We start from the raw sequence: 17,024 nt of genomic DNA, 5'->3' as shown, positions 1-17,024 counted from the left end.
TAAATAAATAAATAAATAAATAAATAAATAAATAAATAAATAAATAAATAAATTCTGCAACTCGCTTCTAAATAAGCCTTTTTGTTGTCATCACCCAGAAGTAGTTCACCACAGGGTGAAATCCTTTTTTTAAAATTGTGGTAGAATGTACATTGCATAATATTTATAAGTTTAGCCCTGTGTAAGCATACAATTCAAGGGCATCAAATACATCCACAATGTTGTGTAACTATCACCTCTATGCATAATCAAAACTTTTTTATCAGCCCCAACAAAAACTGTGTACCCACTAAACAATAACTCACCATATGGCCTCCTTCCAGCCTCTAGTTAACTCTATCCTAATTTCTGTCTCTCTGTGTTTGCCTATTCTAGGTACCTTCACACAAGTGGAATCATACAATATTTGTCCTTGTGTGTCTGGTTTATTTCACTAAGCATAATGTTTCCAAGGTCCATCCATGTGGTAGCATATTTCAAATTTCTTTTACGTTTTATGGCTGAATAGTATTCCATTGTGTGTACATATCACATTTTGTTATCCATTCATCTGTTTATGGACACCTGGTTTGTTTCCACCTTTTGTCTCTTGTGAATAATGCTATCATGAACATAGGTGTGTAAGTATCTGTTTGCATCAGCACTGAAATCTTAAGTCACAGAATACCATACCCAGACCACAAATCTCTCTACTCCCTAACCCCTTGCCTGGTTCTCAAGAGCACAGCCTTTGGGATTGGACCATTCAGTTTCTAATCTCTGATCTGCCATTGACCAAGAGTATGACCTAGAGCAACTCATTGAAACTTTCTGCTTCAATTTCTCTATCTATAAAAATAACAATAGAACAAAACTCTTAAGATTATTGTGAGAAGTAAATATGTCTGGCCCCTAGTAAACTCTCCATGACTGTTAGCAATAATCATTAATATTTCTCTTCTTCCACCTCTTCAAGACCACCTTGATGCTTCCAGTTCCCCCAAATAAGCCTCCTTTGGGCTTTACTCCCTTCCCCCACCCAACCAAGACTTATGGTTCATCTCTTCCATTAGTTTTTTGCCAATATTGCCACTATCCTTGGCTCCTTGACCTTTTGTCAACCCTGTTACCTTCTGTAATATCCAACATACCTATTCCAGGATGAAGAGGACTAAAGATTACAAAGTCCTGCCAAATGGAGCCACAACAAAGGGGCATTACCAACCCCAGCACTGTCCCCAGTCCTCTAAAGACCGCCTCCTTCTGGTCCCCACCAAGACTAGTGCACATTTCCCTGGTCTCTTCAAGTCTTCCCTCTGCTACCTCCTTCTTCACTAACAGTAGATGACCAAGCCTTCAACTTCACAGAAAGAAATAACAAAAGCTACTTGAAGGCAGCTCATCATCATCCTCACTAGCGCTGGACCTATAACATAGGACCTTTAACATACCCATAACACATTCCCTCAATCTTACACCACCCTCTAATGCCTCCCTATCTCCTGCCCATTACTTCTTCCCTACTCCTTCTTTAACACAGGCAATCCAGTTTCCATCTTACTCCTTGAAACAACTCTAATGAAGGTCACCGATGACTTCCAAATCATTGAATCCAACAGCTATTTTGACTTGATCTGCTTTGCATATGAAGCTGCCAGATACTTTCTACTCCTTGAAATTCCTCACCCGTAGCCTCTGTAATGCTATTCTACGCAGACTTTCTTCCTACCTCTCTGGACACTTTCCCATCTTTTTTCACTTTTCCATTTCTGTCACTTTCAGAGACTGCTCTTCCTCTTAGTAATTTGCAAAAGGAAGATTTTGTTGGTTATTCTAGGTCGGCTCCCCAGACCCACTCTCCACCCTGCTCTGCCCCATGGGAGGCTAGTCACAAGGACTGCATTAGCCAGTCTCCTTCACCCTGTGGTTTTCTGGTTGAATTTGGCCAATGAGAGGTACTGGCAGGAGAATGAAGAGTAGCATAAAAAGCACTAGGGTATTTACCCTCCCCCCAACACACACACACACACACACACACACACCATACCACATCTCTTGCAGAAACAAAAACTGACACTTCGCCTTTCTTCCAATGATTAAGCAATTCATGATACCACAGTATGAAGGGGGAGGGGACCACATTGCACCCTGGGTTAAACCAAAACAAGATCACCCTGACTGGTTTATGGATGCCCAAAAGAATGTGTTTTTATTATTTTTGCTATGCTGATATCTAAAGATGTGTCATGACCTTTGAAAATATGATAATCATGTAAGAATGTTATTTTCCACCATAAAGAGAATAATACAACCTTAGTATTCTTGCTGATTTGCAGTTTTATCCTTTGAATATTTGTTGGGTTTTTGTGTCTGACAAGCCAGTCTTTTTAAAGTCTGAGGCCCTGCAGGCTTTGCAAGTAAAGTGTTTTCCCTTCCTAAATGCATCTGCCCCTACTGGGTCATCTGTTTGGCACAGTCTCATGTAGGGTAGGAGGGCTAGAAGATGGCTGGAATCATGGTGGGGTAAAGTTCATCAGTTTCTGAGAGTATTGTTCCTTGAAAATTTTAACTCCTTTTCTGGGAGCAACATTAGGAGCACACACCTGGCTGCCTCTCTCTCTATGCAGAGTAAGTGAGGATCTTCTACCCCAAATATTTGATCTCCGTGAATTAAACACTAAGGGGGCAAACAGTTATGGGAAAAGGACTATTGTCTATAACCAGGGATCTGACCATTCCTGAACGATGTGTTTGCTTCTGTGTTTACTTGTGTATTTCTGTCCCCTCCATGGACTCTAAGCTCCATGAGGGCAGGGGCGATTGGGTCCCATTCTTCACTAATACCCAGGACACTAGCACAGTGCCAGGAACAATGTAATTCTGTATTGACATGAACACTGGAGACTTACTGAGGCCCTATCAATGGCATTGACTGATACTTAGTACTTTTGAAGTAGAAATAGTAATCTTCATTTTAGCACTCTGATACTAAGCATATCCTTTCTGGAGAGATAATCAGCTGTTTTTCTTTTTTTTTTTTTTTTTAAGATCTATTTATTTATTTTAGAGAGAGAGAGTTGGGGGGGGGAGTTGCTGAGGGAGAGGGAGAGAAAAAATCCTCAAGCAGACTCGCTGCTGAGCACAGAGCCTGACAAGGGGCTCAATCCCAGGACTCAGAGATCATGACCTGAGCCAGAATTGAGAGCTGGCAGTTCAACCGACTGAGCCACCCAGTGCCCCAAAGATAATCAGCTGTATTCAAGAAGTGATTTAAGATGTCATATGCATTGGGGCATCTGGGTGACTCAGTCGGTTAAGCATCCGACTCCTGATTTCGCTCAGGTCATGACCTCAGGGTTGTGAGATTGACCCCCCCCCATTGGGCTCTGTGCTGGCCATGGAGACTGCTTAAGATTCTCTCTCCCCTCTCCTTCTGACCCTACACCCCCCCCAAAAAAAAGAAAGAAAAAAAAAAAGATGTCATATGCATTGAATCAGTTCTCTCAACATTGAAGGATCTACCCTAAGGAAATAGCCTGGAATATGGAGCCAAATCCACAAACATGTGTACAGTATGCCTTAATAATTCTTTATAAGGAGGGCGCCTGGGTGGCTCAGTTGGTTAAGCGACTGCCTTCGGCTCAGGTCATGATCCTGGAGTCCCAGGATCGAGTCCCGCATCGGGCTCCCTGCTCGGCAGGGAGTCTGCTTCTCCCTCTGACCCTCCTCCCTCTCATGCTCTCTGTCTCTCATTCTCTCTCTCTCTCGCAAATAAATAAATAAATAAATAAATAAATAAATAAATAAATAATTTTAAAAAATAATTCTTTATAAGGAAACAAAATAAATGCTTAACAAAAAGTAACATTTCAATCACTTGGGGTATATTCATAAGACAAACTATTATATTGCCATTAAAACTGTTATAATTAAGAGGTTTAATAAAGTAAGAAGATGCTTATAACGTGACGTTAAATGAAGAAAACAAAGAGGCCAAACTGCATGCATAGCACGAACCAGCTATATTACCAGCATAAAGGGCAACGGTAAACTCTTAATAGTGTTTTTGAGAGAAATGGGTGACTACTGTTTTCTTCATGCTTTTCTCCACTTTCGAATTTTCTTCCAAAAATGTGTGTTATCTTTTTAGCTATAAAAATTTTATTGATTTTTAGAATTCTCATTTGGGAAGCAATGAAACTGAAGTTACATAACACACACCTAGTTATACAACCAGTCATTGTTGGAACCAGGATTAACATCCAGATATAGCCACGAGATCTACACACTTGCCAATGATGCAGCCCAAGATTGTGCTAAATCTAGGTATTTATTCATAGGTTTGTTAATTTCCAGACATATCACTCTCTTGACTTGAGCTGAATCTATTGTTGTGTTCTTCCTTCCTTTCATTTCCTCTCTTCTTTCTTTCCTTCCCCTCTTTATTTTTCTTTACCTTCATCTCTACTTTTTTTTTTTAAGATTTTATTTATTTACTCTAATGAGAGAGAGAGAGAATCTCCAGCAGACTCCCTGCTGAGCTCAAAGCCTGACTTGGGGCTCCATCTCACGACCCCGGAGACCACAACACTAGCCAAAACCAAGAGTCAGATCCTCAACTGCGTCTCTCTCCTTATCTCTTCTTAAAGCCAACCCTTTAGATTTAGCTCATCATTCCAGCCCATCAAGATCTTAGAGAGAATTGTAATTCTTTGCTCCAACAAGTAATCAATTTCTCTCCCCCTGTCATCTACAAATTTAATGAACATGTTTCTCAAAGCTATAACTGGTCTAATGCCTAGTAATATTAGACCAGATGTGGAAGCCACATCCCTCAAGTGTACTACCAACAATACCCCTCAAAATTTTCTTCAGAACATCAATAGGTTTTCAAAGAAAGGTTCTCTGTGTGGAATGTCTTTAAAACTACAGTGAATTCCACTGCAATACACAATCACATTGATTACAGAAGGGATGTTCAACATTCCTTAGGTAAGGAATTCTAAATTCTCATTCCTTAGACTCACCTGAATTCACAACACATTCCCCACGCCCTTGCCCAGACACACACATTTCTTTCTAATAAACACATATATGTCATCCTACTTGACTATTAATTCATGTTTCCCTTTTTGCCTTAGCTGCTAGGAAGCCTAAAACTAAGTTTTATATTCAACTGCTTATCATTCCTCAACTCCAGTCACTCTGTTTCTGTTTCACTCTTGCCTTTTATACTGTGCAAGTTGATTTTGATCTTACTGTAGCTAGGGTTTTATTGCAAGGCACTCTATTTTTAGGAGCATTCAAAGCATAATAAATATATTATACGAATAAAAAATTATTCTTGCCTTTTGTGTCTTCATCCAAGGTACTGACAAGTGAATGAGAAATCTCTCCACTCTCCACTCCCAAGTTTGCTCCTTCTCTGGGGTCTTCTCAATGGTATAAAAAATGACAATCCTGTAAGCTTGGTTGTACTTAAATGTTCTCTTTCATTGTCTGCTTTCTTCTGCCTTTGCTGATGCATAATCTCTTGTTACTTGAAGGTTGGATCAGGGAATTCTAGCTCTCTTCTTACCCAGGAAATATAAACCCTCAATGATGTTGCATCTGGTCTGGTGAGTCTCTTTTGTGGTAACAGTACTGCTTCCAAAGACCAGTACTGCTACTGATTTAATTGCGAACATTTACAGAGAGAGCCCTTCCCCTTCCATAAAACCCTGGCATACTCCTCTACCTTCTTCCCTCATAGGGTGTAATTAACAGGACTGTTCGTGGATTCACTTGTTCAACAAGTATTTAATGAGGGTCTACTATCAACTAGGCATTGAGTATGTAACTCGGAAACAGAGTAGATTACACTATATTATCTGGGTTCCCAACGAAGCATGTACCCCCTCCTACAAGGATGGTGGATAACTCTCACCACTCTAAGGCAACCTAGGAAATTGGTTACACTTCGAGAGAGAGGCAGACTTATTCTCTCACCCTCAACAGGGGACTGTCTATTTTGAAGACTTGTTTATTGTTAGAATATTTGGCATAAACAGTGTCACTTCATTTGCTCCAGGAGATGGCACAAATGTCCCAACTCATCTGTAATTCCACCCCAGGAAGCCCTCACAGGATCAGGGAATCCCGAGGTCAGTAGGGTTCATTGGTCCATCCCCCAGGGTCTAGACCACACAACAACTCAATCACCCTGGTCTTCCTCTACCCTTCTTACCTTCTGCCTGGAGAGCCTGGCAACCACATCCTTCCCTGAGGCTGAGTGAAGCCCACAGTGGAATCCTTTTCTCAATGATCTTGGGAATCGTGGAGACTGACTCTCTGAGAAACCACCCAGCACTGAGGGGAGCACACATCCAGACACTGTTCATCCTTCCCTGCTGTGTCTTGTTAAGGGAAATGCATGAGTCTTTGGGTCTTGCAGAGACAGAATTCTGGGTTCTCTCTTAGCTCTCAGTTCTTCTCATCTTATTTCTGGGGAATTCTCTGCCAACTTTGGTTCAATAAAGCCCCAAGAGGCTAACTTAGCTTTTAACTTGACCATCCCCTGTAGGTCAATGCTTGAACACAAATAGGAATTGTTTGGAGACTCGATATTCTAAACTGGTTTAATTGCTGCTACTAGACTTAGTTATTTTCTAATTATTGCTTAATTTTTACTCTCCAAGTTTGAGAGAGCTTAAAAGATATACAGTTTTAATTTATTCAAGTAGAGATTAATTTTGTGCACCTAGACAAATTCTAGGAATCCTTCAGAACTCAGCCAAGTGTCATCTGTTAAATGAAGCCATATTCTGATATACACCCCTTCCCTTACCCTCCTCCAAAAAAAAGGAAAAATCACTCCCTGCTCCATGCTCTGTGGTGACTTTGTCCCCACCCAAATTATAGCATCTATCATTCTGTATTGTGTTCATTATATTACTTGTTAGTCCATCCCTACTACATAGGTCCTCAATGGGAGCAACTAATTCAACTAGGTATTGCATTGCATGGTGTAATGTGGTGTACAACCTTGAGATCATGACCCGAGCTGAAAGCAAGAGTCAGATGCTTAGCCAACTGAGCCACCCAGGTGCCCCTAAATTGTTTTATACCAACAGTTGATAGTGATCCTGGTTAAGGAAAATGTAAGAAAAACATTTCCCAAACTTCAGGCATTCGTGAATAGTCTTCATGATTTATGTTTTATCTGAGTTACTGGTATGAATTACTTAATGTTTTTCTTGACTTAAATTCAACTTACTTTTTGCTACATATCAATATGTATTATACCAGTTCTACTTGGAAATCTCTCGTTTTTAAGTAAATACAAACAAATGTTTAAATGCTCGTTCATGTGTCACCTAAAACTTTCTTTTCGAGAACCAGTAACTCTGAAAACTCTGTGAACATGGCTAAAATGAAGGCCTGCAGGGTGTGTGTACGTGTGTGAGAGAGAGAGAATTTGGCAGGAGATTGTCAAAGCAATCTAGAAAGACAAAGGCAAAATGATTCCTGAAACACAATCACCAGCCGTTTGAAAGTCTCATGGCATCTATACTGAACTGGAACATGTTTCAGAAAGGAGAAGTGGTCAGGTGTCCTCTCAGAGAAGGGCCAACAGAACCGTTCTGTTGGCTCTAGAGCAGACGGCGCAAGCAACCGCCCACAAGCTACCAGCGGGTGGTGGGTGGCCTTCAGGTGGCTGCGCTCACGCTTTCATTGCCTTGCGGAAAGCCCCAGAACGCAACACAGCGGAGCAGCTGCCATGCTTGAGTTGGGACTCCATTTCTTTGGAGTCCAGACCTCTTTCCACTGTAGCCAGAGACACAGATGTCTCTGAGTGACGCCGTGGGCAATGTGGCAGTTTACTCATGATTTCTCTCAATTCCACTCCTCTCTCTTTCCATTTCTTCCCCCTATTTTTCTCTTATTTTTTCCTGCAACCCTAACAATGATTTTCTCTCTGCCAAATTTAATGTGCCCGTGGTTTATTGGTGTTAAATAAATATCATTTTTAAGAAGCTATGGGGAGAAAAATCCACCGACCGACTCCTTAGCAAATGACACCAGCCTTGAGTAATCTTCTTATCCTTCTTCTAGAATCAGACTCCAGGGAGTTTGGAAAAGAGGGTGAGTGCATTCGAGGAGGCCATGAAGCGATGTCTGTGACCAGTGTACCTCTTTCCCACGATGGTCTCTCCACATTCCCGAGTGATTCACTGAGTGTGTCCAGCTGAGCCCAACCTTCAATCCAGTTCTCCCACAGACAACCACAAACCACAGCAGGCATAGTTAGCAATGTGTCTCTAGGGGACGAGGGGGGTCAGTGAATCTTGCTGTTGATAGAGAAGCCCTTGACCTTCATCTTGACCTACATCTCACTTCTCTAGGAAGAGCAACCAGAGAGACGATGTAGGAAACACTGCATGGCCCCAAAGATCGTTTTCCTTGCTAAGAGCAAAGACCAGGAGTGGTGAGCTCTGAATTTCACTACAAATAAATTTTGAAGTCATCTGGCTTTTACTATTCTTTCTTGAAAGTTTTTGGTTTCTAGGTCAAATTTCCCTGAGTAACAATCAAATTTTAAAATATACGTACAAGGATTTGTGTTCAGTAACATCCAGGAGCAAACGGGTTGCATTTTTCAATTTGCTCATGTGTTTTCCTTTACAGCTCGTCTTCTGTTACAACAGACTCATTTCATTCAGAGCTGAGGCACCATTCTATCTGGTACCACTCCCCTGAGTATTTGTTGTTGGTCATTTACACAACCATTTCCCTAAGAATGTTCACAGAAGATTATCTTGATCAGGTTAAGTTAATTAGGTGAGAAAGAAAGAAAGGAAGGAAGGAGGGAAGGAAGGAAGGAAGGAAGGAAGGAAGAGAGGAAGGAAGGGAGGAAAAAGGATGAAGGATGATGTCCTAAGTCACTCTCTTCTGTCAATTTGTATCAAGAAGAAGAAGAGGATTTGGGGGGTCCACAGGGGCCCACCTAGAGCTGAGTTACAGCCTACCTGATATTTTTAGTTAAAAAAGGGAATATTTTCTTAAATAAGTACCTTCTATAAACTAGTTAGGCAGTAGGGCTATGGCTTAGTTAGATCTGGCTGTTAGAACAAAGTGCCAGATACTGGGTGGCTTCTAAACAGCAAAAATTTATTTCTCACAATCCTGGAGGCTGAAAGTCTGAGATCAGAGTGCCACATGGTTGGGTGAGGGTCCTCTTCCACACTCTCATTATATCTTCACATGGTAGAAGGGGCTAGGGAGCTTTGTGGGATTTCTGTTATAAGAGTGTTGATACCATCCATGAGGGCTCCACTCTCATGACCTAATTACCTCCAAAAAGTACCACCTCCAAATACTATCACATCAGGGATTAGATTCAATATATAAATTTTGAGGGGACACAAACATTCAGCGCATACTAGGCCGCTTCCTTTGCATAGCTAATGCCACTAGGAGTCTTTCCAGTAGGCTCAGACCAATGAGTAAATAAAATCAAATTAGAATATGATATTATTTTGTGCTGTTCAAATCTAATTCCATTGGAATACCATTATGAAATTGGAGCATGCTGATGGACGTGTAATGGAAGAAAAGTAAACCAATCGTGTCCAAATCTTGTGTAGTAAGCACAAAACTTCTTGGCTCATTATTAATGCAGAATATATGTATTCCAACTCTTGGATAATAACAATAACCAGGACCTTTCTCTTCTCCAATTTCTATCCAGATCCCAGTTGAGTAAAATAGTGTTTGTGGAACACTTCCTGAAAGACATGCTGGCCAATCAGGCTCTAATAGTTTAGGTTTATTCCCTAAAATCAAGTTAGAAAATTTGAGAGGTATATCCTTTTTTGACCATAATCATCCCTTCCAGAACTGCTTTAAGTGACTTGAACATGTCACACCATCAGCTTACGTGGGGAATTAACCCTAGAAAATTCATTTCATATTTACTGTATGTTATAGTGGTTAAGGTCACAGGCTTTGGAGTCAGACTGTGACAGCACTTACTAGCTGTGTGATCTTGAGGAAATTACTTAACATCTCTGAGCCTCAGTTCTTTATGTGTAAAATACGGAAAATAATGGTACCTATCTTATAAGATGTGGGAATCAAGTGAGTTAACGTGTACCAAGCACCTAAACAATATCTGGCACATTATTCAGTGCTCAGTAAATGATAGCTAGTGTTATTATTGTAATTGCTGGTATGTTGTTAAATATGCAATATTCTCCTTTGAAAAATTGTGGGAAAAGATTCTTTTACATCTGAGATTTAACAAAAAAAAGTTAGATTTCTCCATATTTCTACTATATATTATTCTGCAAACTCTGAATTTTCCAACTGAATTGTATTTTATTCTTTTTCCTTGGTTACTAGAAATCTCAGATACCTGTAGGTGACCATTATATAGACTGCAGAGAGCACATGGTTTGCATTTCTGCATAGAATTTTACTACTATATTCTCTATAATCGCACCTAAATTTTTCCTTTACCCCAATCTTCTTGCCTATGTGTTTTTAACATTTGTATCGAAGTATTTTTAAACTGCTTCACAGCTTTTGTGGAAGCATATTGGAAACAGAATAAATTAAAAGTAGAGAAGTAGGGGTGCCTGGGTGGCCTCAGTCGTTGGGCATCTGCCTTCGGCTCAGGTCATGATCCCAGGGTCCTAGGATCGAGCCCCACATAGGGCTCTATGCTTGGCGAGAAGCCTGCTTCTCCCTCTCCCACTCCCCCTGCCTATGTTCCTGCTCTTGCTGTGTCTCTCTCTGTCGAATAAATAAATGAAATCTTTAAAAAAAAAAAAAAGTAGAGAAGTAATATATTAAATCCAACAAACACCATTGCTATCAATAAAATATCTATGAATCTCCACACAAGCACAACTAAAAATACTTGGATGCCCCAGGAATTCTACCGTCAGGATTCCACATTCCCCCTCTTTCTCACATGTAACACAATCATGTATGAAAGAGGCTAGTTTTTATCACTAGCAACATCAAGAGAGAAGGGGATTCTTTTCTTTTTCTCTTATCAAGGAAGATGTCTTGGAAATACCTTTCCCTACTCTCAATCCTCCATCTGGTCTCCGCTACCAATGTCCCTAACAGCCCTACTTATTGCCTGCTATGGCTTGGGGTTCCCCTGCGAGGGTCAGAGGACCCACCTGCTGTGATGAGAAGCCACTGACTCTGCTGCTTTGGGAAGGGCTGATCGGACCAGCAGGAAGGCAGGACTTGAACAACTTAGTAAAAGCCGTTTAAGGGTAAGTGACAGAGGACTTAAATAAATAACAATCGTGGCTTCTTCTGTAGTTTCTTATTATATTTTCACACATCCACATTTTCACTGGACTGTCCATCCAACCCCCTTGAGGTAGGAAGGCTGTTGTTACCACCATCCTCTCTTTTACATAAAGGAAAAAGGTCAGGACTCACGTTTGTGGTTGGACCTTAAGGCTAAATACCCTGCACTTACCAGAAAATAAGAAGAAAGAATAAGCCATTTCTTCTACCCCAAGGGGCCTTATAGACTTATTATAAAGGCAATGCCAAAACATATGAAACTTAGTTACATAAAAAGAAGTGTGATTTAATGAAAAGAGAAGGATCGCTGTCAGAAGAGTGGCCGGACAGACTTTATTAAGGCAGTGGGACTTGAGCAGGCAAAGAGAAAGGTCATAAGACATTTGAATGCATCAATCCATTGGGCCTGTGTACCGCCAAGGATGTAGGCTCTTAAAACAGGTAACAGGACAGCATCCATTGTATCAACTGCTATTGGGTCTCTATGCGTCCATTCATTCATCCTTTTCTTCACTGTAGGCAGGGCCAATTCCTCACTGGAATCCACTAAAAAGCAGAGGAATTCGCACTGATGAGCATTTCACAGGCTGAGACAGCCATGGAGATGGTTATCTCTCCACTCCTTCCTTCTTGCTTTGGAGCTTCCTGTCCTTCAGATCATGCCCCTACTCCCGATTTGGGGAATATTTTTTCTAGGAAGGAATATTTTTCTAGGAAGTTTTCCTGAACCAGCACATTCTTGCCATAAGTCTCCTTACTGCATCAGTCACCTCTCGATTCCTTATGCTACAGATCAAGGGGTTTAGCACTGGTAAAAAAAGGTGTAAACAACAGACACTGCCCAGCCCTCTTCTGGAGAGTAGCTGGAGCTCGGGTGAAGGTAGATGAGGGTGCAACTCCCATACTGCAGGAGAACCACGATGAGGTGAGAGGAACAGGTGGAGAAAGCCCGGCGCTTTCCCTCAGCTGAATTCATCCTCAGGATGGTGGCCACGATGCAGCCATAGGAGAGGCAGATAAGGAGGAAGGGGACAGCCACGGCGGCCACACTGAGGACATAGAGAGCGGCCTCATGCACACAGGTGTCTGCACAGGCCAGGCACGTGACGGCAGGCATGTCACAGAAGAAGTGGTAGATCTCATTGTGGCCACAGAATGGAAGGTGGCAGATCAGAATGGTCAAAGGCAGTGACAACAGGAATCCCAGCCCCAAAGAACCTAAAGTCATCTGCCCGCAGAGCTGCCAACTCATGATGAGGTTGTAATGCAATGGATGACAAATGGCCACGTACCTGTCATAGGCCATGACAGCAAGCAAGACACAGTCAGACCCTCCAAGAAGGATGAAGAAGAACATCTGGGCCCCACAGGCAGGGAGAGAGATAAGCATCTGCCCCATGGAAAGGATGCTAGCCAGAGTCAGGGGAGTAATGTTCGTAGAGTAGCCAATCTCCAGCATGGGCCAGAACAAAAAGGAAGAAGTACATCGGGGTATGGAGGGAGCAATCTCTCCAGACAGTGAGCCCAATGGTGATGTTTCCAACAAGACTTCCTATGTACAACAGCAAGAGGGCCACAAATATGAGGGGAGCCACCCCGGGGTCTGTTGAGAAGGGGTGGAAGTGGAAGTGGACCCCTCCCATCTGGTTTTCCTCTTCCATTAGGCCTGGAACAAGGAAAGAAGTCATGGGAAAAGTGACTCTCCTTGTCCTTGAGCCTGGAACCGGCCCAGACAGGTTCAAAACACTGTCTGCAATCACTGAGTACTTACACTTACTACTTCCTTTGGAGTGCAGTTCATGTTATCTCGCCTGGCCACTGCTTATTCTATAGCTGTGTGACCTTGGAGAAGTTACAGACTTCAGCGCTCTCCTTTTTTTCTTTTCTTTTCTTAAAGATTTTATTTATTTATCTGACAGAGAGAGAGAGACAACAAGAGAGGGAACACAAGCAGGGGGAGTGGGAGAGGGAGAAGCAGGCTTCCCGCTGAGCAGGGAGCCCAATGCAGGGCTCGATCCCAGGACCCTGGGGCTCGATCCCAGGACCCTGGGGCTCAATCCCAGGACCCTGGGATCATGACCTGAGCGAAGGCAGAGGGCAGACGCTTAACAAATGAGCCACCCAGGCGCCCCCAAGCGCTCTCCTTTTAAATGTGGGAAGAGTCTAACACTCACCTCTGAGGTGTGGTGAAAATCAAATGAGATTCTGTGTCTGAAAGTGCAAAGCCCTATGCACCCAGTAGGTTCTCAAAAGGGTTTCCTATTTTCCTATTTCCATTCTTCCCTTATCTTCATTCTTTATATATATATAAACACCCCGATGATTCACATGCCTCTTTAGTACTCTGATTATCCAGTTACCACAACAACATCTTAAAAATACATATTTAGGGACACCTGGGTGGCTAAGTCAGTTAAGCATCTGCCTTCGGCTCCGGTCATGATCTCAGGGTCCTGGGATCAAGCCCTGAGTCGGGCTCCCTGCTCAGCGGGGAGTCTGCTTCTCCCTTTCCCTCTGATGCTCCCCCTGCTTGTGCTCTCTCTCTCAAATAAACAAAGAAAAAATTTAAAGATTCATATTTATACAAAGAGCCTATGATTCTCATGTCGAGCCTAGAAGGCCGGCAAAAAGGTGTTGCCTTCAGCCAATAGAAATGTGGACCTGGAAGCCCAGAGTTAAATAGCTCACACAGCTATCCTCCCCAGTCAGGACTTTGTGATGGTATTTTTTCCTTCAACATTCAACAATCCAATTTGTTTTGTTTTGTTCACCAAGCGTGAACCCTACTCTTATTTTACCTTCTTGCATAAGTCCACCTGCGTTTTTATGGTGTCTACCCTGGATAGGGATTAATGCCCTCCTACGGGGCTCACCCACCTGCCAACCCAACTTATCATACTTTTAGATCCATCCCTCTTTTTTTTTTTTTTTTTTTAAGATTTTATTTATCTGAGAGAGAGAGAGAGCACAAGCAGGGAGGAAGGACAGAGGCAGAGGGAGAAGCAGACTCTCCGCTGAACGGGGAGCTCCACTCAGGGCTCGATCCCAGGTCCCTGAGATCATGACCCGAGCCGAAGGCAGACGCTTAACCAACTGAGCCACGCAGGTGTGCCTAGATCCATCCCTCTTAAACACTTTTTAAATCATATTACTCCACATTGACTCTAAGCTTAAAAAGCAAAAGAACCTCAAATTTGTCAATTATACCTCGATAAAGCTGAGGGAAAAAAACCAAAGGAACCTCTTATTCTTGTAGTATCACACACAATTATGACAGGCTGAGTCACAAAATATTTTTATAAGTAAAATTAGTATGACTCACAGGGTGGGGTGGAAGTTCAGGAAATCACTCCGTGAACACGCCCCACTGCCCCATCTCACCTGAACTCACATCTTTATTCCAAGTCACTAGGTCCTTATGCACATGACCCTTAAATTGCATTGTCTGAATTTGCTGCAAGGTAGGCTTGCTCGTGCATGCAAGTATTTTCTGATGTTTGTGGAATTTTCAATTACGTTCAAATGGCCAAAGCTACAGAGCGCTCCTTGCATTGATCTTCTTGGGGAATCCTTAGGCCAGGCCAGGCCAAAAACACTGTTCTACTAAATTACAGGGGTGACAAAAATGGCAAATTAATTATTTTTGTTGTTTAACAAAGTGAGCCAAGTTTTAATATTATGTTTTCCTTGGGTTTGGATCTTAAGGATGATCCTCAGTGCTGTCAAGGTTGTGGAGAAATGAGCACTGCCAAGGTCACTGGTGGAGGGGTGAAAGGTTTGACGCTGTGGGAAAATATTTTTCAAATGCTTGTATTTTGTCAAAATACGGACAATTTTCCAAGCTGGGTAACTCATACATAAGCATTCATTATACTGTCCTCTTAATTCGTATAGGTTTGAAATTTTCCAAATAAAAAATGCATATTTGAATTTAAGTTGAGTTATTCCACTTCAGGACTCTAAAGTCAGAAATTAACCTAAAATATAACAACCATAACAACAACAAAAAGCTTTATACACAAGGCAAAAATCACAGCATAATTTTAATAGGAAATCATGAAAATAACCAAATGCTAGATTCAGTTGCTGAAATACTATGCAATTGTTTAAAATTACATTTATGAAGACACTCTCATAACGTGAAAATATCTGTGGTATAATACTACACAGAAAATGAAATTTAAAAAGTTTCAATCTCTGCACCACAAAAAAAATCCAGTCTTTGAGTGATGAGCCTGAAGGATATTTTTCCTGTTCTGTATTCTCCAAAATCCTATAATAAATGTCAAAACTCTTATAATTTTAATTACAAGCTTATAACATGATAAAAAGAGAGACAAGCATATTGTCCTCAAACTGCAGAGGACAATATTTTGCAAATTTCTAGAGCAAAGTAAACAATTTATACGGACTCTTTCCTTAAGAAAAGTATTTGTCTCTTCACAATGGACCACCACATTTTCAGTAAGAAAAGTGTCACTGGGGCGCCTGGGTGGCTCAGTTGGTTAAGCGACTGCCTTCGGCTCAGGTCATGATCCTGGAGTCCCGGGATCGAGTCCCACGTCGGGCTCCCTGCTCAGCAGGGAGTCTGCCTCTCTCTCTGACCCTCCCCCCTCTAATGCTCTCTATCTCATTCTCTCTCTCAAATAAATAAATAAAATCTTAAAAAGAAAAAAAAAAGAAAAGAAAAGTGTCATTGCACGAAATGCACTCAGTTCTTCATCCAGGTCACTTGCAGTCAATCACCCCTGGAATGGAAGTGAAGTAAGTTTGTTTTTCCAGCCAGCCTGCCTTCCTTCAATGCCGACATAGAACAGCCCCAATACATCAACTATCCCAGGGAAACAGCCCCACCGGAGCACCAAGCACAGCCTGGGAAGTGCTGATGGGGAAACTTGAAACTGGCTCCTCACACTCCGGGCATAGACCACACACCCCCTCCGTCTACATTGTTCACTCTTGAGTTATCTGTGTACGTGCCTGTCCCCCGGCCACACAACACACACGCAACTTCTACATTTCGTCTGTACGCACACACTCACACACGATTTGCCGATGACAGATGCTTTTTAAACTTTTTAAAGAATAGTTAAGGGGCGCCTGGGTGGCTCAGTCGTTAAGTGTCTGCCTTCGGCTCAGGTCATAATTCGGGGTCCTGGGATCGAGCCCCGCATCGGGCTCCCTGCTCAGCAGGGAGCCTGCTTCTCCCTCTCCCTCTGCCTGCTGATCCCCCTGCTTGTGCTTTCTCTCTCTCTCTGTCAAATAAATAAATAAAATCTTTTAAAAATAAATAAATAAAATAAAATAAATAAAAATAAAAATAAAAAATAGTTAAGACAGCCCGACGAAGCCAGATATCCTGAATCACAGCAGGGAAAACTGGAAAAAGGAGTAAGATTAAAATAGTAGCCAACATGTATGGGGTGCCTGCTGATGTCTCCTGCATTACAAATAATAATAATAACTGGGGCACCTGGGTGGCTCAGCCGGTTAAGTGTCTGCCTTCAGCTCTGGTTACGATCTCAGGGTCCTGGGATTGAGCCCCGTGTTGGGCTCCCTGCTCAGCGGGGAGTTGGCTTCTCCATCTCCCTCTGCCTCTGCCCCTGTCCCTGCCCCTGCTCGTGCTCTCTCTCTCTCAAATAAATAAATAAAATCTTTAGAAAACAAAACAAAACAAAACAAAAAACAAATAATAATATAGTTATTGGGTGTCAGGTACTATTCTAAGCACT

General features: G+C 42.1%; 1 pseudogene; it reads right to left on the bottom strand.

The window, feature by feature from the left end:
• Positions 1 to 11,176: 11,176 nt before the first annotated feature.
• Positions 11,177 to 13,011, bottom strand: LOC118015890 (annotated as a pseudogene).
• Between the last annotated feature and the right edge of the window lie 4,013 nt (positions 13,012 to 17,024).

This window comes from Mirounga leonina, unplaced genomic scaffold (assembly GCF_011800145.1).
Source record: "Mirounga leonina isolate KUSES-001 unplaced genomic scaffold, KU_Mleo_1.0 Mir_166, whole genome shotgun sequence".
NCBI lineage: Eukaryota > Metazoa > Chordata > Mammalia > Carnivora > Phocidae > Mirounga > Mirounga leonina.
This window is presented reverse-complemented; position numbering and strand designations above follow the sequence as displayed.